We start from the raw sequence: 25,796 nt of genomic DNA, 5'->3' as shown, positions 1-25,796 counted from the left end.
TGCAGGGACAGAGGCGCAGGACATGGACACTGTAGGACAGCCTGGGCTGCAGAGGGCACAGAGATGGGCAGCAGCTGAAAGGCCCTGCCAGAGCCAACTGCTGCAGCACTTGGGCCATGGCTGCTGGCCCTGGGCCTGAGGCCAGCAGGGGACAAGTGAGCCTTGCTGTGCTGGGGTCTCATTGCCTCCTTGTCCCTTCTCAGCAGCCTGGCAGGGGCTGCCCCATGGTCCTGCCCTTGGCATTGCACATTCCCAGAGCCCAGTGCCCCAGGAAGAGCCCTGAGCAATGAGGGAGGGACAGGATCTGCCTTGCCAGGTGCTGGAGCTCAGGCCTTGGCCCTTTGCATTCCTGAAACACATCCAGGTTTGCTCAGCATCAGAGACACCTTTCACTTGTTTGTCTCCCCCCTGTCATCAGTGCCACCTGATGCTCTAACTGGAAGCTGGGGAAAATTTCAGTCATATCCCTCAGTGGAATCCATTAAAACTTAGAGGAACTTTGGACTTTCAATTAAATTTTGAGTTCTTGAGAAGTTTTTTGAGCACACTCTCTCAGGGACTGAGTCTGATGTAAACAGAACCAAAGTCCTGAGAGATCATTAAAGTCCTTGTGCTCTGTCTGTGCTGCTGAGTTGGGCCAGGCTCCTGGCACAAAGGCAGCTCCCAAGGTAAACCAAGAAAAGCTTCAAAAAGATATTTCTGCTCAAGAGCAGCTCCTCTTCCAGCCCAGCAGGGCTGAGGCACTGCCTGCAGGCACTGAGGGGACAGGAGCCAGGTACAGACAGGCTAAAGGCAATCAGGACTGGGAAGACATTGAGCTGAGACTTCACTTGGGGAAACATCTTCACAGCCCTGGAAATGGTGAGTCTGTGGGTGCAGAGTAATGTTCTCTGTGCTGCTGGGAGGGATCTCCTGGAGCCAGCACAGCCCACAGCCTGGGGGATGTGTCAGGAGGACTCTTACAGTTTCTCTGAGGCACAGGAGGAGGAGGAGGAGGAGGAGGAGGAGGTGGAGGAGGAGGAGGAGGAGGATGTGCTGCAGAGCGGGGCTGCCCTGGGCACCGTCAGAGGGACAGGGCAGGACGGCTCCTGCTGCCAGGGATGGCTGCAGGGGCTGAAGCTGGGGTGCAGCCAGGGCTGCCCAGGGCTGTCCTGCAGAACAGCTCCTGCAGCCCGCATGGCTCTTGGCCAGCCCAGGGTATGTGCCACCTGCCAGGGATAGCTCTCAGCCTGCCTGGCAGCTCCCCATGGGCTGTGGGGAAAAGTTGGAGGTGGAAGGAGCCACCCCCATCAGGGCAGATTCCTCCTGCTGTGGAGATGGTGCTGCATGGCCAGGGCTACTCTCAGCTTTCTCCTCAAGGGAAGGGAAAGGGGCTGTCAGGTGTGTCTGTGTCACTGAGACTCCTGCACTGTCCCACTGGGGATCTGCCTCAGGTCTCCCTCACAAAGTGCCTCCTCACCCTCCTCTGCCTACAGACAGCTGCAGCAGCACCTTGACTTAAAACATCTCTGTCTGAGCTGCCGTTAAGGCCCTGCTAGAAGGGCGATGCCCCTGGGCAGTGCCGTGTGCTGGGAGGGGTCTGCAGGGCAGAGCTGAGCCCCCAAGGCTGGTCTGGGCTCTTGAATCACTGGCAGGGACAAGATTTGGATAGAGAGAAGAAGCTCCTAGTAGGTACAACTCCAGGAATCAGAGAGCAAGACCAAACCTCATATTCTCTTCTCTGTCCATCTGCACAGAGAAAATAAAAGATAATAAGGGAAATTAATTCAAAATTAGGGCATTCAAAAAGGCTACCTTTTTTACAGGTATGTTTTATGTGCAACCACCCTGAATTAGTGGGAGGTGTGATGAACAAATGGCACGTTTGGGGGACCAGTAGGTGTGACTACACTGGGATAAACGGAGCCCTGTTTTCCCTCTGGTCTCCCCAGTATTCAGGCTAAGAGCAATGTTGAAGACTCAGCAGCAACAGATAGCCAAACTCAAACAACTTTAGCAACATTCTCCTACAGGAAGAGCAGTATTTTGAGGGAATTCCTAAGAAAATAGTGTAGAATTGAGTCAAAAAAGTTCATCCCAACTTGTCAATGCTTACTTTGAACAGCTGACTATGTCCAGAGGGAAGAAATGTCCAACATAAGCTCCATCAGCCACTTCCTCCTGCTGCCATTGGCAGACACATGGCAGCTGCAGCTCCTGCATTTCTGCCTCTTCCTGGGCATCTCCCTGGCTGCCCTCCTGGGCAACGGCCTCATCATCAGCGCCGTAGCCTGCGGCCACCACCTGCACACCCCCATGTTCTTCTTCCTGCTCAACCTGGCCCTCAGTGACCTGGGCTGCATCTGCACCACTGTGCCCAAAGCCATGCACAATTCCCTCTGGGACACCAGGACTATCTCCTACTCAGGATGTGCTGCACAGCTCTTTTTCTTTATAGTCTTCATTTCAGCAGAATATTTCCTCCTGACCATCATGTGCTATGACCGCTACGTGTCCATCTGCAAACCCCTGCACTACGGGACCCTCCTGGGCAGCAGAGCTTGTGCCCACATGGCAGCAGCTGCCTGGGCCAGTGCCGTTCTCCATGCTCTCATGCACACGGTCAATACATTTTCCCTGCCCCTGTGCCATGGAAATGTCCTGGGCCAGTTCTTCTGTGAAATCCCCCCGATCCTCAAGCTCTCCTGCTCCAAATTCTATCTCAGGGAACTTGGAATCATGGCAGTTAGTGTGTGTTTAGGAGTCATATGTTTTGTGTTCATGGTTTTCTCCTATGTGCAGATCTTCAGGGTCGTGCTGAGGATTCCCTCTGAGCAGGGACGGCACAAAGCCTTTTCCACCTGCCTCCCTCACCTGGCTGTGCTCTCCCTTTTCCTCAGCACTGGGACATTTGCCAACCTGAAGCTCCCCTCCATCTCCTCCCCATCACTGGATCTGTCAGTGTCAGTTCTGTACTCAGTGGTGCCTCCAGCCCTAAATCCCCTCATCTACAGCTTCAGGAACCAGGAGCTCAAGGTTGCTGTGTGGAGACTGTTGACTAGACAATTTCAGGAACATTAATTTCTGGCCAATTTCTGCAAATCCCTTGGAATAAACATAATTTCTGATACTTCTTGTTGGTTTCATATTGGAGGTTCTTTTACCTTGTTTTCCCTTCTGTTAATACTGTCCACAAAGAAATGTCATTTTTTGTGCCATTTTGCATTTGGTTTCACTCCACCTTCCCTGTGGCCACAGACTGTGTAAATGAATGCCTGCTCTCTCAGGGGCCTTAAATGAACAAAATGATCTCCTAGAAAAGTTTTCACTGGAGATTCCCATTTTCTTCCCATCTCTGGAGCTGCAGCAGCAATGTCTGTGTGCAGAGCTGGGGCAGATCAGTGCTGGCACAGCAGCTGTGCCCAGCAGCAGCAGCACTTGGTGTTGCCAGTGCTGCTCCCGTGCCACTGCCCCGCTGCCCTCCTGCCCCTCGTGTTTCTGCAGGGCCTGAGTGCTCTCGGGATCGGGCACAGCCCTGGGGGTGGCAGTGCCGGGGCTGCAGCAGGGACAGGCCATGGCCACCGCTGGGGCAGTGCTGGAGCTTCAGGGCAGGGCCTGGAGGCTCCAGGCTCCTTGGCCAGGCTCTCTCCACAACACTTGGCCAGGCCAATGCTTAGCAGAGAAAACCCCCGTGAGCAGCCCCAGGCTGGCCGTGGGCAGGCTGGGGGCAAACAGCATGGCTGGTGCTCTGCAAGGTCCCTGCAAGGGGGAGACCCTGGCAAGGAGCAGCAGAGCAGGGGCTGATCCATCCCCACTGCACTGGACAGCACAGGGCAGCGTCCCAGAGCGTCCTCATGCACCTGCCAACAACATCCCCCCTCTGCAGCCCTGGCCTCTCCCCCAGCTCACACAGATGCCACATCCTTGCAGGCACAGACACGGCAGCACTGGCTCAGGAGCCCCTGTTTGCACTGCACAGAGCAGGTGTCAGCACCCCCATGGTGCTGCTGTGGGGAGATGGAGCTGAGTGAGCAAAAATGCCATCAGTCCCTGGGCCAGCAAGGGCTGGGGGATGACAGGGAAACCACTCAGGTTTGTAGTGGACTCTGCAGTCAGCCAGAAAATTTGTTCCCATGAGCTGTGAGTTTCCAGTCCCACTGCAGACACTCTTGCTCAGAGCCACAGCTGCCTTGTAGCCACCCCCACACAGCCTTGAGCATTTCCTTTGATTCACCTTTTCTTTCTTTTCTCATTCCTGATCCATATTTCTGTCTCTTTCCCAATTCTGTCCCCTCTCCTGCAAACAGTCAATCCTGATTTTGCCATTCCTCTATGGCCTGCACTTCCCATTTCAGTTTCTCAGTTGGCACCATGGGAACATCCCTTGGGGAGCAGGATCATCCTACAAGTGCTTCAGGAATTGCTGCAGTCTCCTGCAGTGCCTCGTGCTGCTCCCTTGCTAGAGGCACCACAGGCCAGGGGGGCACATCTGGGCTGGTGTGTCTGGGTGTGGGGCTCCCTGTTCTGGGCAGTGAGGAGGGGCTGGAGAGGCTCTGCAGGACTGACAGGATGGGCTTTGGGGCTGTGTGGAGAAGCTGAGTGACCTGGGCTGCTGGACCTTGTGAAGAGGAGGCCCAGGGCTCATCCTGCAACTGTTCCCGGTGTGGCTTCAGAGAATCACTGAATCAGCCGAGTTTGAAAAGACCTTGGAGATCATCAAGTCCAACCTGTGCCCTGACACCGCCTTGTCTTCCTGAGCCTCCTCCTCCCCAAAATATACATCATCAATTCACTCAGCCAGTCCTCACAGGACTTGTGTTCCAGACCCCTCACCAGCCTTGTTGCCCTTCTCTGGACGCACCCCAGCCCCTCCATGACCCTCCTAAATTAGGGGGCCCAGATCTAGACACTGCACTTGAGATGCTGCCCAACCAGTGCTGACTACAGGGGAAGAATTACTGCCCTGCTCCTGCTGGCCTCACCATTCCTGGTCCAGGCCAGGAGCCATTGACCTTCTTGTCCACCTGGGCACACTGCTGGCTCATGTCCAGCCTCCTGTCCATCAATGCCCCAGCTCCCTTTCTACCTGGCTGCTGTCCTGACACTGTCCCCAGCCCATAGCACTGCAGGGTTGCTGTGACTGAAGTGCAGGACCTGGCACTTGGTCTTGTTAAACATCACCTTGTTGGATCTGAGCCCTGGATTCAGCCTGTCCAGGTCCCTCTGCAGAGCTCTCATACAGTGAAGCAGAGCTCTCATACAGTGAAGTAGATGAACACTCGCAGCCAGCTTGGTGTCACAACATTTCCATGATGCCCTAGAGTATCACAAGTCTCTCCATGATTTCTTGACGTCTGCCAATTTCACAATGTCCCTTTGGTTCCATTTGACCCCTTGGTGTCACAGAATCCCATGGATCCTTGGCCCCCGCAGTGTCACAATGGTCCTTAGTTCCATGAGGTCTCGCAGTGCAGCAATGTTCTCCTTGTTCCTCAGTGTCACAATGGATCCTTGGTCCATCATGGTGTCAGACATTTTTCCTTCATTCCTGGAGTCCCTGAGGAGCAGCACTGGACCCTTAGTTCCATGGGGCCCTGCAGGGTCACAATGGCCCCATCATTACAGAAGGTCCTGCTCTGTCACAGTGCTCTGCATGGTCCCACAAGGCCCTGCAGTGTCACAGTGGCCTCTTGGTTCCAGGAGGCCTCTGAGTGCCACCATGAATTCCTTGGTGCTGCAGTGTCACAATGGAGCCCTGGTTACACAAGATCCTGCAGTGTCACGAGGACCCTTGATTCCATGGGGCACCACAGTGTCACAATTGTTCCCTTAGTTCCAAGAGTCCTTGCAGTGGAACAATGGCCCCTTGATTCCATTGGCCCCAGGCTCTCACAAGGCTCTTTTTTGTTTTGGAGTGTCACAATGGACCCTTGCTTCCCCAGGGCCTGCAGTGTCACAGTGGCCTCTGTGGTTCCACAATGACCCAGAGTGTCACAATGGACTCCTTGCTTCCATGTAGCCGCACAGTGTCACAGTGGCCCCTTGGCTCTGTGGTACCATGTTGTACACAGTGTCACTCTGGTCCTCTCAGTTCCATGAGGCCCTACAGTGTCACAATCATCAGAGAATCACCCAGGCTGGAAAAGACCTTTGAGAGCATCAAGGCCAACCTGTGACCCAACACCACCTTGCCACCCAGACCATGGCACTCAGTGCCATTGCCAGTCTATCCTGAAACACCTCCAGGGACAGTGACACACCCTCCTCTCTGGGCAGTCCAATGCAATGCCCAATCACCCTCTTAGTAAAGAATATTTCCTAATGTCCAGTCTAAACCTCCCCTGGTGCAACCTAAGGCTGTGTCCTCCTCTCCTGTTTCTGTTCCTTGGGAAAAGAGCCTGAGTCCCATCTGGCTGTACTCTCGGGTCAGGGAGATGTAGAGAGTGATGAGGTCTCCCCTGAGCATCTTCTCCAGGATAAACAACCCCAGCTCTCTCAGCCACTCCTCACAGGACTTGTGTTCCAGACCTCTTACCAGCCTTCTTACCCTTCTCTGAACATGCTCCAGCCCCTCCAGGTGCCTCCTAAATTGGTAGACAAGAACTGGACATAGCACTTAAGGTGCTGCCCAACCAATGCCGAGCACAGGGGAAGAATCACTGCCCTGCTCCTGGTGGCAATTCTGTCCCTGATCCATATAAGTTCTAGGGGTGGGATGAGGGAAATGATGGGGAGGGTGGGGGGACAAAATCTGATCAATTGTCATGTCAGTCATGAAGGGTCTTGATTTTCATATCAGTTCAGACTGCAGTAGAAGGTGCTGGGGGTCAATATCAATTGGACATGGCTGGTATCAATCTATAAACAGAAAAGACAACAGGACAAAAGAGTTCTCTCTGTATTGTTTTCAATATAGTATATTTACTTGGAATACACTTCTAAAATCTTTCTAATTAACCACAGAAGAATTGAGAACTGAAATAATTCCCAGGGGCCTTTTTTGTTCTGGTGTTTTCAACAAATGTTTATGAACCTTTGTCACTGAAGTCCTGAACTGAGGAGCTCAAGAAAGAGGAGGCCTCTGGAAAAGTAAAATTCATCAACAGCCTCCAAGTGGCTGAGGATCCATCCTCATCAGAGCAGGAATGAACAGAAATGGGCACAGCTTTGTGGCTGCCCCAGCTCTGGGATGGGCCCTGGGCCTGGAGCAGGAGCAGCTCTGCAGGGCCCCAAGGCCAAGGCTGTTGTGCTGGCCTGGGCAGATGGGATGGCAGCAGGGGCTGCAGAGCTCTCAGGAGCTCAGGGAGAGGGCAGCAGGGCACACAGGGAGCCTCCTTTTGCCTTGGCCAAGCATGTTCTCATTCATCACCCCAAAGGGACACACCCACTGACCACTCACACTGACCACACGCAGTGTACCCAGTGACCACCCCCACTGACCACAACCAACTGACCACATCCTACTGACCACAACCCTCTGACCACACCAACTGCAAAGACACCAATGCCCACACCCCACAGACCATACCCACTGACCACCCAACTGACCACACTGCCACTGACCAAAATCACTGACCACCTCCTACTGACCCCTCCCACTGACCATGCCACTGACCATTCCCATATGGCAACACCCACTGACCAGACCTCACTGAGCTCCCATACTGACCACAACCACTGACCACGCCCAGTAAACACACTCACAGACCACCTCTGCATACCATGCCTCAGTGACCATAGCCCACTGACCATACCCACTGACCACAACCAGTGACCACACCTATTGACCACAGCCAGTGACCACACCTATTGACCACAACAACTGACTGCACCTACTGACCACATCCTTTGCCAAGTCACCAATGCCCACACCCACTGACCACATCCCACCGAGTTCTCTCACTAACCACACCCACTGACCACATCCCACCGAGTTCTCTCACTGACTGCACCCACTGAACACACTCACTGGCCACACCCACTGACTATAGGCACTGGCCACACGCTACTCACTGCCCTAATGACCATACCTCCACTGAGCACATCTCACTGAACACACCAATGGACCACACCCCAATGACCCCCAAACTGACCATACCCCAACTGAACATAACCACTGACCACACCCATATCCAAGAAACCAATGCCCACACCCCCCTGACCACACCCACTGACCACACTGCACTGACAAACTGACCATATCTTCACTGACCGCACCAACAATCACATCCCCTGACCACCTAACTGACCACCCCCACCCAACTTCCGAATTGACCACATTCACTGACCACAACCACTGACCATACCCACTGACCACTCTCCAATGGCAACCTATTTGACCAAATCCTCTGGCTAGAAATGCTTACCTCACTCCCTCTGACCACCTGCGCTCGCCACCCCCAGTGACAACCCAACTGACCACACTACCACGGACCACAGCCACTGACCACATCCCACTTCTAACACTTCCAGCACTGACCACACCAAATGGCCACACCCACTGACCAGGACACACTTACCACCCCCACTGACCACACCCACTGTCCATATCCACTGACCACAATCCACTGACCACGCAACTGACTAAGCTGACCACCCAACTGACTATACCCTGACTGACCACATGCCGCTGGCCACACCAACTTGCCACCCCCATCACTGAGCACACCCACTGACCACACCCACTGCCCAGACACCGAGGCTCACATCCCACTGAGCACACCATTGACTGCTCAACTGACCACACCCCACTGACCACACCTACTAATCACACCAACTGACCACCACAAGGACCACTGCCCACTGACCCTAACCACTGACCACACCCGATGACCACACCCACTGACCACACCCACTGGCCACACCTCACCAGCCACTTACACTGACCACACCTATTGGCCATACTCACTTCCCATTCCAATGAGCACAACCACTGACCACACTTCACTCCCCTCCTTAATGACCACACTTACTGGCAACACCCACCAACCACACCTCACTGACCACTGCAATGACCATGGCCCACTGACCTCACTCACTGACCAAACCCACAGACAACACCCCAGTGACCAAACCACTGACCACATCCCCACTGACCACCCCCATTGACCACATCCCACTCACCACCTAACTGAACACTCCAACTGACCACACCTATTGCATCAATTCAGGTTGTGGTGGGAGACAGAGATCACACGAACCCTCAGTGATCCATATGACAAAAGCTTTCTTTATTGTTTGGGACTCTTCTTAATCGAGGGTTTGAATGTCCCAGATAAACACATGTGATTGGTTGGGGTCTTAACACAACCATTTCCCTGGCCAATGATGCATCTGCACTTCAGGTTCAATGCATTGGCTGGGATCCTTTCTATGTGTTCAAATCCATCAGTTCATCTCTCATCCAGGGACCCTGTTACTTCTAGGCTGCTGTGATGGTTTGTAAAGATTTCCTGAAATTTTTCTCAGCCAGGACCTGGGCAGCCTCCCATGGACCTGACAAGGACCAATTGGTGTCTGATTTTTAATATTGAAACACTGTTACACTAACACAGGCCAGGGAATCACAAATGGGACGGGACTGCTGTGGAACGTCTCTCAAGCTGCTTTATTATTTTTTCTTTCCTCCCAAGCATCAGTGTCATTACAAGGTTGGAACAGCAGGAAGATGCCAGCAGCTCATGTTCTCAGCAACAGCCAGAGAATAGTGATGTTACAATGCACTTGGAAAGTTTTTTGACCAATCACAAAAAGCAAAAGCATGATGACAATAGTTTCATCCAACCACTGTAAGTGCATGTACCTTTGGTTGAAACAATACTTGCTTATTTTGAATACAATACCTACTTGTAAGCCTTAAAATACAAAGCACAGAGCTGCATTATTAAGCTTAGACATTCCTAATATCTTGCTAGATATACTTTTCTGCATCTTACAGAGTTATTCTAGCCAAGCGTTAATACACAGGCCATTGCTCTATTTGTCCTTGATTTCTACATGTCATATAACTTTTCTGCTGATATGCCTTATGCTTTCTGCTTTGCTCTAATTGCAGTTCTGTTGTCTCTGAGGCCTAGTGTTTTTGCACCTTCTGATTTTAAGGATTCCCATATTACACCAATGAGAAAGGTTCTTTGTGAAACACACATGTAAAGGTGAAAAAACGCTGAGAAACTTCTCTTTTGCTTCTGGCCTCAGTACAGGTAACACTGGCCCAGGCCCCTCCGTGCAGCCCACAGGCCTGGCCGGGTCTGGGCCAGGGCCGGGCTCTGACTCTGGGCCCCGTTTTCAGCAGGGTCCCAATAGAAACGGGGAGGGGAGGCCCACGCAGCTGCCAAGATCTTAGATTCCCCCCTGGCACAGCCAGGGAGCCCATGGCTCAGTAGAACACCGAGCTGACATTCAAACCCTGCCCTGCCCTGGTCCACGGGGCCTTTTTCCCACCGGGAGAGCGGCTCCGGGTGGCCGGGCCCCCCTGGGCAGCGCAGCCTGGGGCAGACACAGCTGGGCCCGTCCTGGCAAGGGACTCACCCTTCACCTGCTGGGCAGGGGAAGGGAAACCCATCTGCCCGTGCCTGGAATTGAATGCAGCAAACACCAGAAAACAGCAATGGAGCCAGAACAACCACCACCCTTCTGTGGCTGGACCCTTGCAATCCCATCCCAGTCCCAGCTGGTCTGAAATGCTCCATCCCAACTGCTCCAGCCACTGCCTGAGTGAGATATTAACTCTTTCATTGCCCAGAATGACACTTGTAGGCACTTTGTTCTCTGTCCTGAGTGAAAGAAAATGACCAAGATGAAGATATGCACAGAAACAGCATGAAAACACCAAGGTCAGACAAAAGGAAGAGTCAGACCCCAGATGAGGGAAAGAGGAGAGTCATGGACTGAAATTTCTCTTTTTTAAGCTATGAAGAAGAGACTCGTTTCCCTACAGCACATAGAGATTATAGGTTTAATTGTAGATATGAGCAGAGGCATTTGTGCTGAAATGAGCAGATGTTGAAATGGTTGTAATCCCATAAGTTTGAATAAAGAGGAGAGATGAAGATCCCTGCTACCCCCCAGCAAAGAGAAGAAGAAAGACCTCTGTTTTCAAAGATGAAGATAGCTTTTGTTTGAACTGTTATCATGCTTAAAGTGTGCCCCATAAATTGATATGGTCCTGAACAATGTTATGGAAAACCTATTTAGGAAGAAAGGGATTTTTACATAGTGATCTTGCAATATATGAATATAAAATAATTCGTGTAAGAATTATACAGTACTGTAGAATAAGCAATGTTTGTAGGAGCAAAATAATAAAGCTCAAAACGGACCACAGACAATAGGGACACAGATTGCCCGATTATATCATTATAACATCCAACAAAAGCAGGACAGCCCAAATTAACAACTTAATAGACCTAGCTGTTGATGCTTGGCTAGCAAGTAATGGACATGGCTCAGCTGAGGCCTTATTAACAGGCCATGAGGATTCAGGGCAAGAATCTAGCTGCTAAACTGCACGTATTAGCAACGTCAGGCTATAGTAACCTATTCATAAAATCGATACTACTGCAGCTAGAGGATGTGAGAGAAGGAAGAGATGGTTAGTTTGTTGCTACATAGAGGATAGATGCAGTAGGTTTGCTGCTAAAAAGCATGTATACAGACATAGCTGAAAAAGCAGAAGGGGTGGTCATCTCACTCTTGCAAGATCCAATAATAGGAGAGGCGTATGTACCTCAAACCAATGAAATTATGCCAAATATGCTTAGTCATTGTATTTTGGATTATAAATAGAGATGGTGCCTTCAATAAATGGAACTATGCTTTATCAATAACATTGATTGGTTGCATATTTCCCTGGCCAAACTTCCCCCACACTTATCTACTCCTTTCACCAGAAAAAATCTTGCCAACTGGTAGGGATTGCTAGAGACAAGGCTTTGAAACCAGTCCCCAGTTTGATTAGCCCAATGTCCCTACTAAAATCCATGTATGCTTGTATTAGAAGGAGTGAACTATTCTAACTCCCCTGCCTCCTCCCGTTTTTTTTTTTTTTAGTAGCTCTTCAGGCAAGTCCTGTATGCCATTCCAAGCCTTTGCTATCAAATGTGTGAAGTGATGTTGCTGCTGTAGCAGCACCCTGAGTTCAGTGGGAACAGCTCCAGAGCACTGGGTGCCACAGCAGTGGGCATGGTGAGAGACTCGCCTCCACTGCCATGGCCATCCAGCCACGGGGAGACCAGCTGCTGGGGCTGCCCCCATTCTGCCGACAGCAGTCTGCCACCAACATGTGGACTGTGTGGCCATGATTTTGTCAGAATATGGAAAATGCATTGTTTGAAGGTATTTTCATGTTGTCTAACATCACCTGACTGGAGCAGTTTGGTAGGCTCTGCCCTGTGGGCAGAGCCATGTCAGGGATGGGTAGCTGTCACTTGCACTGGCAGTGTCATTTTTCCAGGCAGGCTCCTGAAACAGCTGCAGGAGAAGGCACCAGCTGCTGAATCAGGCCCAGGGAGCAGCAGCAGCAGCAGCACATTGAGGAGCCCCTCATCTGCAATGAGCCCCTCACCCCCTTTGCTCCCCCATGGCAGCACAAGATGATTCCACTGCAGGTGAAGGGCTGCAGCAGACTGGAGACTCCTTCAGCCAGAACTTGCTGCAATCTCATTCCTGCAGCTGTGCTGGGAGGATGTTGGCTACAGCAGGGGTGTCCATGCCCAGGAATGCTGCTTGTCTCAGGGAGGCAGAGTGTGCACAAAAGCTGCATTCAAAGCACTGATCGTGAGCCCCCTGAGTTGCTGGCAAGTGCAGCAGCTCTTCTTCATTCCGTGCAAGTGAGAGCCCAGCCTTGGAACCTGCCCCTGGGAACAGGGAAACACTCTGAGTATTGTCCTGAATTTTCAGGGACAGTCAGAATGAGAATCATTTTGAGGCTGGTGTTGCAGTGTTGGGTTTGGATGTGCCTGCAGGAAAGAAAGCAGGAATAAATCCCTGCCACAATGAAGGTGAACCTTTGCATGGCCAATTTCTACACTACAGAAACACCGATGATATTGGCCCACTAAATAGAGGGGGCAGTGAATGAAGAGTGAAAAGCTTCTTTGAGGAGGTAGGAGAGATGAGACATGAAGAAATAATTTTGCTGATGCAGGAAAAGGGATCAGACCCACTAGTCCCTTGGCTCATGCTCAGTTCTGCCACATCAAGCATGATCAGTTTTAACCACTCTGTTGGAGAGTATTTCAGAAAAACCTGCTCCGTGCTATTTCCATTAAGAAAATTTTGAATTGTCAGGAAGTACAAAGATCAGAAATATTTTGAGGCAAATCCTGTTTATGTTGTGTTTCAGTGTCTCTGCAATAAAGAAATCAGGGAATAAACACCTGAAACAATGAAGCAGAGCAAAAGTGGAATGTTTGGATGATCAGTTTGTTCTCTAAATGACACCGGCCAACTGAATTCAGGGGTCATTTACTGGGGAGGGCAAAGCTTGTTTTACTTCCAACCCCTGGTTGTGTCCCAGCATTTTATTTGTTGAGAAGAGAAATAAACAAAATCCCCAACCTACAAGCTGCAACCCGGAACTGAGTGGGAATGACAGAAATAAATGCCTTGAAAAGTAGCTTTGGAAAGCATCAACTTCCTAGACAGTGTCAAACATTCAGGACTGGCCGGGCCCAGGGCTGGCTGCCCTTGGAAGGGAAAGGGATGGAGCTGGGGTGGGGGTTCTGTGGCCATGGAAACGAGAGAACCAGGGGCGAGCGCGTCACAAAGGGGCAGCCCTGCGCTGGGGCTGGGAAGGTTGTGGGTGACACGGACACAGCGGCTGGAGACACACCAAGAGACATGTCTGGCTCTGCTGTCTGTGCCCACTGCTGGCCATTGGAGTCACCCCACCTTGTTCTAGGGCTGGGGACCAGCTCCTGTCACTGTCTATCCCAGACAGTTCCCAAATTCAACTGAGATACTTCTGTGAGACACAAGCACGGGTTCAAACATGGATTCTACTGGAAAACAAAGGCCACAGAAGGCAAAGGTGAGGATAGAAAGGAGTTGAAAGGCCTGAGCCTAATGGAGAAAAATGCCACCAGTGTTCAGGGAAAATTGATCCATGGTGGTCAGTGCTGGCCCTGTGTCAGAGTTGGTGGCTGACAGCTGCAGTTGATCTTGCAAGGATGCCCATGGCATCACAACATTCTGTCATTAGTTTGCTCTGCTTTTTCCTTTTTGACAGTAGCCAAATCACTCATACTGTCAGCCAGGACAGGGACTGTAGCCACAGTTGACCACAAATTGAACATGGTCAGGAGATGCAAATCCTGTTTCTTTCTTAGCCATCAATGTTTGGTCTCACTACAGATAAATTTTCTGTTCTTCCTCTGCTTGGTGATTGGGTCCAACACTGAGGATGATATTACGGTGCTATAAAAACACCAGCAAGGCCTGCCTGCTTGCTGAGACCTCTTTGAGGTTTGCAGAAATAGCAGTCACAGCTGTGTGGTCTTTACTGGGTATTCACAAAAGGCCACCATCAAGAAGAAATATTTCCTCCGCTCTTATCATTGGAGCTTTCCTCCTTTTCCTTCAGATATGATGACTCAGTAGTGTTCAGAGGAATTAAACACAGGCTAGATCCCTAAAAAAATAAAAACAAAGAATTTTTCTCAAGAATTGAGAAGCCCCTCTAGATCTTCAACCATTGACCATGTATATGGTATGATAAAGGAGGAAGGTCATCTAACTCACCTGTTCCCTTGTGAACATGAATCAGCCTCACACACATGTAAGGTGGGAGCTGGGTCACTGTCTGGCAGGAGGAAAGGTCTTATGCCAGCCTGGAGAGCCTGTGCACATTGCCAGGGAACAGTTCTGCCCTTCAGATGCCCCCTGCCATGAGCTGTGCTGCTCCCAGGGCCCTGTGGAGCTGTAGGGCTGCTCAGCTGTGGGGCAGGGAGAGGAGCAGGGGGCTGCATGTGCAGCTGAGCCATTGCTGGAAAGCACGGGGCACTGGGCTCCCTGCTGTCCCAGGGTAGCCCAGAGGCCAGGTTGCTGCCCTGGGAGCTCTGTGCAAGTGGGTCAGGGTGTGGCCCTGGCCTGCCCCAAGGGGCTGCTGGCAGGAACATGTTTCCCTGGGCAGCTATTTAGAGGTTTCCAGGAAATGTGTCCCATGCAATGTGGAGCTTTAGATGCTTTCAGTTTGCATTATTTTATGTTACATTTTGTGTCTTCACTTTGCAGGCCTGACTGGCTACCCTCTTGCCAAGAGGTTTTCCCTGACAAATCCCTCTATTCTCCTTCCCTCCAAGCCCTTGCCTCCCATCCAGAAGAACTCTCCTCCTACCAAGCCATACAAGATGTGCAGCAGAGAGCAGGAAAATGGGGAAAAGGGCACTGGCTGTGATGACGATGTAAGAAATAACAGGGATCTCAATTCTAAGGGAAAAGGACATAAGGTAAGGAGACCAAGCTAAGTCCTGTGCAGTAGATTTTCAGTTTGTGCTCTGTAGGCAGAGCTCAGAGATCTTTTCCTTTGGTGTGAGCCCATGGAAGCAACTGTGCCAATTAAGAGCTTAGATGGACACTGCACTTCAGGCTGTCTTTGCAATGGGGCTGTAGTGCAGATTTCACATCCTCATTGTGTATGAAGAGCAGGAGGGGTCTTTGAATGGTTTCTGGGCTCTGATGTGGCTCGTGCCCTGCCTTATTGCTGAGAACGCCCCAACAAGCAGTCAGAGCAGCTCAAGTTGTCCCATCTGGCTAAGTAATCCTCCTACATTCAGTAACCTACGGGTATCTGTGAACCATGTCTTGGTGGTGTGTTCTGTCGACTCTGTCTGCTTGGGAAGGAAAAAGGTGTTTCCCGGAACAGGCAGTCCTGCAAAGTCAGTTCCAGGTTTTCTCAGCTTCTGAGTTGTACAGCCATGGCCTTCTGCACAGTTGTCTCTGATGCTGTTTCTGGGCAGATGTGTACCCTGGCATGGCTTTGTCCAGAGGGAAGGGATGGGAGGTGGCCATGGGGAGACCAGCCCAGAGCCCAGCCACACAATTGCCTTTGCAGCAGGGCCAGCACCTGCAGTTGTTTTGTGTTTGCCATGGGGTGCAGGAGGAGGCAGGTGAGCAACAGCTTTGGTAAAGAGAATGTCCAATCAAAGGCCTGTGTACTTGATGTCAGCCTTGATGAGAAAGGGCCCAATGTATCCCTGACAGGATCTGATCCTTTCACTGGAGTTTGAACAAGTCCTGATTTGGCTCTTTAGCAGTACCAGAAATGATGGTATACTAAGCAAGGGTGAGCATCTGCTCCCAGTGCCTCCACTCCCCTTCCTGGCGATGGCATGGGGTCCCCTGGAGAAACCTGGGCTGAAACCTGCATTCCAGAGAGCAGCAGGGCAGGGAGCTCTGCTGAACTTCCTGGATGCCAGTGAGCCTGAGATGATGGAGGTGTGGAAGCGGGAGAGCAGCGAGCATCCTGAGATCTCAGCAGCTTCTGGGCTGAAAGGCTGCTGGGGAACTGAAAGAGGGAAGGGGAGTAGCAGAAGGAATGAGGGGCTTGAGAAAAGCAGGTTTTAGATCCTGCAGAATGGTTTTGTGGGGATGTGGCTGGAGATTTGCAGTTGCTGTGAGGTGCCTAAGGGGCAGGGATGGAACAGTGATCTAAACCCATTCCCATACAATCCAAAAGGCCAGTGGAGGCAGTGGCACCCCTGAACATACTGATGCCAAACATGTGGATTCCAGATGTGGATGTTCTTTCTGACCCCCAGGTTCTCTACAGGCACCTAACTCCCAGAGCTCTATAGGCTCCTGCTCGCAGCTCTTAGGCTCTTACTTGTTGGGTAATCTTCTAAATAACCTAAGCAGCTAATAGTTAAAAAGGTTATTTATTACAAAGCACATCTTGTTACAAAGCACATTAGTCTCAAAAGGCAATACCAAAAGCAATGGCAAGCAATGGCAAAAGCAGTAGCAATAAGCAAATGGCTAGAAGCCAGAATGGCTAAAAGCAACACCTCTCCCAATACATACTGTTATATAGCATTTTTCCAACAAGCTAAGATGCAAACTCACACCACCACTCTTTAACCTATTAGAATTCTAGTTTCTTAGCTCACCAGGTTATGTATAACACTACACATAGATTCTGTCTAAGAAATGCAAGAAATATTCTTGCTATAACACTATTATGTCTAAGTCCTGTCAACAACTGTGGGCTTAGAGCCTCTTTTGAAGATATCAGTGTTTCTGCAACCTTCAGCAGAACAGAAGCTACTGCTGTGGAATCCAGACCTTTTACTCACTAAAGACATCAGAACTCACTCTAGGACTTATTCAATCCCTGCACTCTAAATTCTCTCTGAATAATTCAGAGAGACCCCTAACTGACTGACTCCAACACATGGACTTCCAGCATTTGCCAATCAGACTCATCCTCCCAGGTAACAGTGGCCTTCCCTATTTCGCCTGACCTGTCAGTGAAAGCAGCAGAACCTTGCACTGGCACACGACTACTTTTGGGTCTCAAAGACAACTTAACTTGCAGTAGCTTATGGTTGGACAGATGACAAGCAATTTGTACTGGAAAATCTTTCAGTGCACTTTGCAAAGAACACTATTAACAAAGCCTCCTTCAATGAATTCCTGCTCCACAGGAAATACAATCCTTGCGGAATCCACTGCTATCAAGTGCACGCATCGTAGACAGCATTTAATTATCAGTCGCGCAAACAATTCCAACACCATCCTTGCTGTCTTTTGCAGCTGATGCGGCATAACAACCCGCTCCAGAATGTGCAAGGGATCAGACCATTTGTCATTCCACTGGCCAGTGATACCTGTAGGATGTAAATCCAGATTGGTGATAAATCAATGGAAGGATCTACTTGGTATACCTGATGAGTAGAAAGACTTTGCTGCAGCCTGCTGCAGTGTGTTGGGCTACAATAACAACCCTGTGGCAAAAATTTCCATTGATATCTCTGCCCTGGCTCAGAATTGTTCACTGCAGGCACCGTAAAAACAAATTTTGGCCTATCTTCAGGACACCAGGGTATTGTGAAAAAGCAATCCTTCAAGTCAATAACCAAAATGTCCCATCCAGCAGGGAGCATGGTGGGCAAAGGCATACCTGGCTGCAATGCCCCCATGCTCTCCATCACTGCATTTGAACCAATTGACAAAGGGCTATCAACTTAATTTTTGGTATGGACAACTGGTTCAGCCAAACAGGGGTATCAGTCAACCACCGTAAAGGCATCATAGGATAATTCCTACCCTTCACCTCAATAACCCCGATCAGAAATTTGCCTCAATTTGCACTCTCCAGGCTGCCAAATCTCCAAGTTGAATTTGAGGTGGGGTGGTGCCTGGTATCATCAGAGTGCACAACATCTGTGGGTGCTGGTTGGAGATATTCATTGTGATGCATGAAAGGCAAGGAAAATACCTTTCAGCCAATTTAGTCAAAAGGATATGTCTATTTCAGTGCTGGGCGAACATGCGGGATGTCTCCAAAAGATGTGTGCACCCTGGTCAGACTTTGGTCCTTCATTTATTCACAAAAATCATGCATATTTAAAAACGCCTATACACATTTATTACCCGTCACCGCCTTTTCTCCATTTAGTATTAAAATTAGCTGCATACTCATTGCAGCTGCGTAGTATCCCCTTGGTTTTGGGGAGGTGGTCTTCAATTTGAATTGAAGGGTTGTAGGAGATGAATTAAGGATTGTCTACCTTGCTGTAAACTCTTTACCTCTGTCTCGTTACCATGACTACCTGACTTGTTAATCCCTTTATTCATTTATTGCCTTCAGTGTCAAAATCTATAACTGATGGGTTTCTTTTGGCTAACTCTAAGCATTTTCTAATGTATATCAGTTTCACTTAATGTTTCCACATGTATATTTTGCTGGTTCTGCATATTACATGACCAGACTTTGTCAACTTCTAATCCCCCTGCTAGGATATCTATGTTTAAGGGTTACATTCCTAATCTCTAGCTCCTAAGCTTTTCAAGATATCTACCCCATAACTCATTCCCTAAACATACAATTCTCAAAACTATAAAATAATAGTATGAATATTATGTCTCATTCACCCCTTTTCTATAAAATGAATAAGTTCTTTTACTAGTACCTAAGTCCTTTATCCTCATACTGAGGCACAGTGTCTCTTAAAGCTGCACTGAATGCTCTCGTCAATGAAGTTAGAATTGCTACTTCTTGCAATAACCTCCAATTCCAAATAAACATTTTAATAGACATAATTATGCTAACACCAACTAAAATTCATAATACAATAATTGGATGAATCAATGTGTTGAGTATTCCAGTTTCTTAAGGTGACCATCTGAATAGCGCATCCCTCCAACGATAAGAGGTGTCTATTTCCAATCTTTTGAAAGCTTTTCTTATGGTTTCTGTGTCGTGGTATAGAGTGATCAGAGTCTTTGTCCCTTTGTTCTTAATTTCTTTGAGAATCTCCTTTAAGTCCTCATGCTTCAATAGCTGCTTGACTGAAGTCAAATTCATCCTGATAGGTACAGGCGATATTTCCTGTAATGAAGTCAGATTTGCTTTTAAATATTGGTGCGATATCACAAGTGCTTGAAAAGAAAAGTCACAAGCTTCAATTCTAACAAAGTTGCAAATACACAGATTGGACTGGGTTTCATTTATAGCTAATTCGTCTACCCAAATTGTGGAGCATGGTGTTCTGAGACACACACAATCCTGGCCTCTGTGCATAAGTAAGGTTGTCCGGTTGGCCAAGTGAACTTCAAAGTGGCAAATGCTTTTCTCTGTATCCAGACAGATATCTTGGTCATTATTTATGTTTCCTTCACATATAAACCCCAATGGTTTCCTCAATGTACAAGAATCTGTATTAATAGTCTGCCATTTCCCTTTGGCCTTCTGTGCCCATTTCCTGTGCTCGGAAGGGAATAGGATGGTTCCTTCATGGTTCAATCCTAAGGTAATTATTGGATGTGTCAGATTTACTGATGCATTATGTATAGTTAGAAGAAAGGCAGTTACCATACTTGTTACAGGATCATAAGTGAAATTAACTAGGACCCACCATGACTGGAGGTCTTCTCCTAAATCAGAAGCATTATCCCAAACTATTCTGCGAATCTCCACAAGGAATGTGTTTTTACCATCTTCCCTGATAATAGAGGCAGCTACGGATTGCATCCATAATTGTGCTCGTACACATCCTAGGGCTAAGGACATGTTTTCATTACCCGCTCCCATTGCATTCACTATTAGTCCGTGGTCTTGTTCTTCTATACTTTCCCACTCTGGTAATATTTGCACTGCCTAGTACCTAAGGCTCGTAGAGAAGATTGTAGAGGTTGTTGTAATTTAACTGTGTCACTATCAGTTGCAGCCAATTTATTCATTAACACTTCTGAGTCCATAGTGTTCAAGATTCCCAATCCTGTCCCTAGTATTCCAGTAAGATCTCTTTTCTGTCTGAGCATATCAGGAGCATGTTTCTGTAACCAAGAGGTCGTCCAGTCTATAAAGGAAGTGGTAAGGATTAGGGTACATTCTTATTGTATAGCAGAAGCATTTACTTGTATTTCCATTTCTACCCGCTTCAAGGACCACTCTGGATTCAGTAATCATCTTTGGGTCCCTACTCTCTTAATAGTACAAGGTCCAATTTTGGTAATTATTGGCTGAATTGTTGTCCGTGAGATAGTTTGGGTTTGAGTGACTGTGGTTTCTTCTGGTCTCTGGGTCAGTGGATTTTCTCAGTCTCATCTATTTGGGGTTCAACGCAATCCTGAGTAATATTGGAATCTAATCTACACCCCTTAACTGCACACCTTCAATTTTAAGTCTAAACTCAGGACAGGTAGACAAACAGGTCTCACAACATCCAGAATCAATTCGAAATCGTTCATAGGATTCTGGTGATACTTATGAAATCCAACCTGAACAAACTCTTATTCACAACCCCAAACCTTTCTCCCTTCCCCAACAGTTGCATTGGTAACCTTCATCATTTGGGATGACATCCTACAGGATTAAGCGTCATAAGCTTTTCCATGGCAAAAAAATCTCCCAGTTGTACTATATATATGTGGTATTGCATTAACTTTGGTCAGAGTTATGGCCATAATATGAGAAATACAGTTCTCCAGGCTAACTGTCCTATCCAAAATCTATTCATCTTTCTCAAGTAAATTTCAAATTAAGTTCATTATCACCCAGTCTTGCTTTCCAAGGAGCTTCTGGAGCCTTCTTTACTTGCATATGATGAATCCAAGCCTTCTGTTCCTTAATCTTGATTGCAGTATTAGTGGTGAGAAGCACCTGTAATGCTCCTTCCCACTGAGGCTCCAGAGTCTTTTCTGTAAAAGACTTAACATACACATAATCTCCAGGTTGTGTGTCATGTACTGGGCCATCTAGTTCTCTGCTCCGAGCTCCAGCCACATGCTTCTCAATTTCTCTGAGTTGTTTGTTCAGGGCCACCATATATCTGTGTAGAGTTTCTTCCCCTACTTGGGGCAGTGTTCCATGTTGTAGCCCATATGGCATTCCATAGAGAATCTCAAAAGGACTCAGTTTCTCTTTTGCCCTCAGTTTAGGCCGAATCCACGACGATGCTCATGGAAGAACCTGGGGCCAAGGTAATTGAGCTTCTTGTCCTAATCTTGCAATTTGATGTTTCAAATTCAAATCAAATGATTCACTTTTTCTACCTGGGCACTTGACTGAGGGTGATAGGGGGTGTGAAGTTCCCAATCTATACCAAAAAGGTGGCTAATTCGCTTTGAAATGAAATGAAATGTGGCCCTCTGTCTGAGGATAGTGTGGCTGGAACTCCAAAGCATGGTATCATTTCTTGTAACTGTATTTTGGTGACCTCTCATGCTTTGGCAGTTCTGGTAGGAAAGGCTTCTGGCCACCCTGAGAAGGTGTCTATTAACACCAATAAGTATCGGTACACCCCTTTCCTTGGAAGTGAGCTTCCCCATCCCTTTCCTTTAGGATTTTCAAATTCAGACCACATCAGCCTTGAACCACTTGGTGTGGGGCTGTTTCTTACAGATTGGGCTGCTGACTTGCTGAGGTCTCTTCCAACTCAGCTCTCTGATGATCCTGGGACAATGCTGATCTCTAATTTAGATAAAAGCACGTATTTTTGGGACAGGAGACCTCCAGGGCTGTACAAGACCTGCAGTTTGTGGGGTGATTAGCTCCATCATTTGAGTACTTTTAAGAAATGTCAAAGTTTTCCTACCGCAAGAGAGCAGGAATTACCTGCAATTGTACAGCGCCAGAAGAAGAAATATTGATCTTTCCCTCTGTTTGTGTCACCAATATTCAGGTTTTTCATGTCCTTCTTCATTCATGAGTTTCCACCTCTCCTATTTAAACGGCCATGTCTATGGACATCTCTTAACTAGACCAGCTGGATCTATGGCCTTCTCATTGCTCCCAGATTTCCTCCTCTACCTCCACTCTGGGCATTCCAATGCCTCTCAAATGAGTATCTTCCCACTTTGAGCTTCAGGGAGTTGCCCAGTCTTTCAGAACTTTAAACAACTCATTAGTCAACATCTTAATTGCACTTATGTCTTTTACAATTACTTTTGCCTATATCTAAAAATATTGCTGTATGGATATCCCTAGTGGATAAGTGGACACATCAGATGCTGCTGGGTCATCTCATATGGCTGAGAGAAGAGTTTTGATACTTTTAAAATTATAAGATATTTACAATTTTTTATGTTGGCCATGAAGACAAACTTTTTCTGTGCCTCTGAGTCTCACCAGTTCCTGACCCCCAAAGAACCAAAACTAAAATATTGCTGAGGTGCCTTCCAGTCTCAGCTCCCTGATGATACCAGGATTCTGCTACTCCCAATGTTGGAATGGGCTGGAGCAGATGTTTATAGGACAGGAGCCCTCGGGCTGTAGGGGACCTGACACTTGCAAAGGGCATGAGCATAACTCATTAGCTGGGTCACTTGAGTACTTTAAGAAATGTCAAAGGTTTCCCACCAGGAGAGAGCAGAAAATTCCTGGAAGTGTACTGAGGCAGGAGAAGAAACTTTGCAATTCACCTCTACCATGTCTTACCATTATACTCTTTCCCTCTGTGTTACCATTATACTGTCTATTGTTTCATGTCCCTCTTCATTTTCGTGTTTCCACCTCTCCTGTTTAAATGACTATGTCTAAGGACATCTCTTCACTAGACCAGCTGGTTCTATGGCCTTCCCATTCTTCCCAGATTTCCTCTTACATTTCTTCTCTAATCATTCCACATCAGTCAACATCTTAATTGTGTTCATCTCTATCACAGAATCACTCTTTCTAATGTCTTTGTTTAAAACTATTCCTGTAATGAAATCACTTGCACATGGTTATGCTCACGTTTCTGGCAGTAGCTCTGTTTCTGGCCACCTGCACCCCAAATTGCTTTTTCTCCCAAGTTCTTAAGAATAGAAAATTAGGTATATTATAAAAGAAATTATTTACTGAATGGCCTTAATCTTAACAGACAAGAGACCTTAAATGGACTCCTTACTGCACAGGATAAATAAAAGAAGTGCAGATGCATACAAACACAGTGCACAATGAAGATTCCTATATTACAGCTAGTGAAGAAATAGCAAAGATCAGGAGTCAATGTCACTTGCCACCAAAATGATGAGGGAGTACACATGAAGCCCTTTCACTCAACTTCCAGAGGAGTAACCACAAAAAGGCATCCAGACTTGGGGGATAAGCCCTACCTGTTTGCAAAGACTACACAGTAGACTTCTGCTTTGTGAGAGTTTCTGCAACATTTATAGTTAGTAAAATGAATGTGTGTCACTCAGGAATTCAAGTCTTATCTACCTTCAGTCTGCTATCGAGCAAGATGCTCATGGTCAGCTGGGAATTCCACCTCCCTGGCACCAGAGAGAAATCAGGACAGGACAGATGTCCAGCCTGGGCTATCTCAGCAGTCCCAGAGAGGGGGAAGATGCCCTGAGTTATGGCCCCAGCTGATGGACAGAACAGATGAGCTCTGCTGTGCCACAGGGGAAGTCATGATGCAGGAACCTTATGGAACCAAGGGTGTGTTGTGGCATTGTGATGCCTCATGACACCAAGGAGACCATGGGGACACCAATGAACCTCATGGAACCAAGGGGCCTTTGTGACACTGCAAGGCCTCAGAGAACCAAGGAGTGCAAAGGTCTCCAACATTCCTTGCAGGGTTCTGCCTTGGGGAAGGGGAGCCTCCTTGGTGGCACCTTGGGCTGGCACATACCTGCGGAGTTTGTCTGTTTTCAGTGGTAAAATTTGGAGTTTGAGATTGCTTGAAAAAAAAAAAAAAAGAAAGAAACAAACTCCCACTTTACCTGGGTGCCACCAGTTCTCAGAGACTCAGTGCAGAAAGGAAGAAGTAAATAATTTTAAAAGACTGAAGCACCTAGAGGCATTGAACCATTGGCCATTGAGCCCCACTGAGTGCTGTTACTGAGAAAGGCTCTCAAGTGACTAATTAAAGCAGATAACTGGAGGCCATGATTGCACAAAGCTCTCAGAGACTCCAAGGCAAAACCAAAACCCAAAGTCCTTTGAAAAACCTGCAGTCCCGGGGAGCATGAAGGAGCCCCCAGGGCCATTCCTGACCAAGGCTCCCCAGGGACTGGTCCCAGCAGATCCCTGAGGCCACTGGGATGTGGGGCGATGCTGAGGGCAGGACAAGGGGTGACAATGCCCAGCCTTGCTGGGACTGTGCCAGGAGGCCCTAATGGCTCAGGTGAAGGTGTGTTCTCAGAGCCCTTGGTGGCACAGACCCTACTGTGCCCCAGGGCACCAAGACTTGGCTTCTCTTTGTCCCCACCTCTCATCTCTGCCTCCAGTTCTCTGCTCTGATTGAGGCTTGGGGACACATTCTCACCTGTGTTCCTTGATGGGAACCATTAAAACTTCCAAGAAACTTTGGAGTTTGATTCTGACTTGCAGTTCTTGAGAGGTTTCCTAACAAACCATGGTTGTGCCTCGATTTCCCTCTGATCTGGTGAAGTTCATTAGGAATGTTTATTATAATAATTATGGAAAAATATTTTGAAGTGCATCTTAAAAATATCCATTCCTATTTTAAAGGGTGTATTTTATTGCTTTTCTCTGTAAAGCAGAGGTGATTGCAGCATTCTGTGATTGATATTGATCCAGGGCCTGCTCAGAGAAGCTGTGCCTTGAGGTCTGACCCAGTGTGGACAATCTTGCTCCACATTCCCCAACCTCATCCTGTCTGTCCTCACTCAACTGGGAACTGCTTTGCTTGGACAGTTGTCTGCTCTCAGGGAAAGAGGAGTTTTTCCTTTTTGTTATTTTTGACACAATCTAGAACTCCTAATTTTCTCTATGGAAAACAGACACAGTCCTCAGGTGTGTGCCAGCCCAAGGTGCCACCAAGGAGGTTCAGCGCCATGGACCAGGTCCTCAGGGGTTGTGCCTGGAGTCGGTGCAATCTTTCCTTTCTGCCTCTAACTCCCATCATGCCCCGTGGCCCCATAGAACCCCATTGGAGCCGGGACTACAATACCCATCATGCCCCATGCTCCACTGAACCCCGGTATTTCGCCCCACCATATGTCCAATAGATTTCCTCCAGAATCTCCAGGGTCCCCAAGGGTCCCCTCAGTGCTCATTTGGGAACCTCCCAAAATGTCCCCGACTCCCCTGAATGCTCCCAAGCCCACAGATGCCCATTACAGGCACTTCTGGGTATTCATCTCCTGCCATCCCCTGTGAGCTCAGAGCACCTCATAAACCAGTCAGTCTCCTAAAATTC

The 25,796-nt window shown here is 48.4% G+C and overlaps 1 protein-coding gene across 1 annotated transcript in view; it reads left to right on the top strand.

Annotated features, from left to right (window-relative positions):
- Positions 1 to 778: 778 nt before the first annotated feature.
- The window catches only part of LOC306815586 (olfactory receptor 14J1-like), a gene marked incomplete at its 3' end in the record, with an annotated part of 35,739 nt that continues 10,721 nt past the window's right edge, over positions 779 to 25,796 (top strand). The window contains exon 1 of the mRNA XM_079332163.1: positions 779 to 861. The remainder of the gene's footprint in view (positions 862 to 25,796) is intronic.

Source organism: Erithacus rubecula (assembly GCF_903797595.1).
Source record: "Erithacus rubecula genome assembly, contig: scaffold_163_arrow_ctg1, whole genome shotgun sequence".
NCBI lineage: Eukaryota > Metazoa > Chordata > Aves > Passeriformes > Muscicapidae > Erithacus > Erithacus rubecula.
The sequence above is the reverse complement of the archived record's forward strand: the minus strand, read 5'-3'. Positions and strand labels throughout refer to the sequence as shown.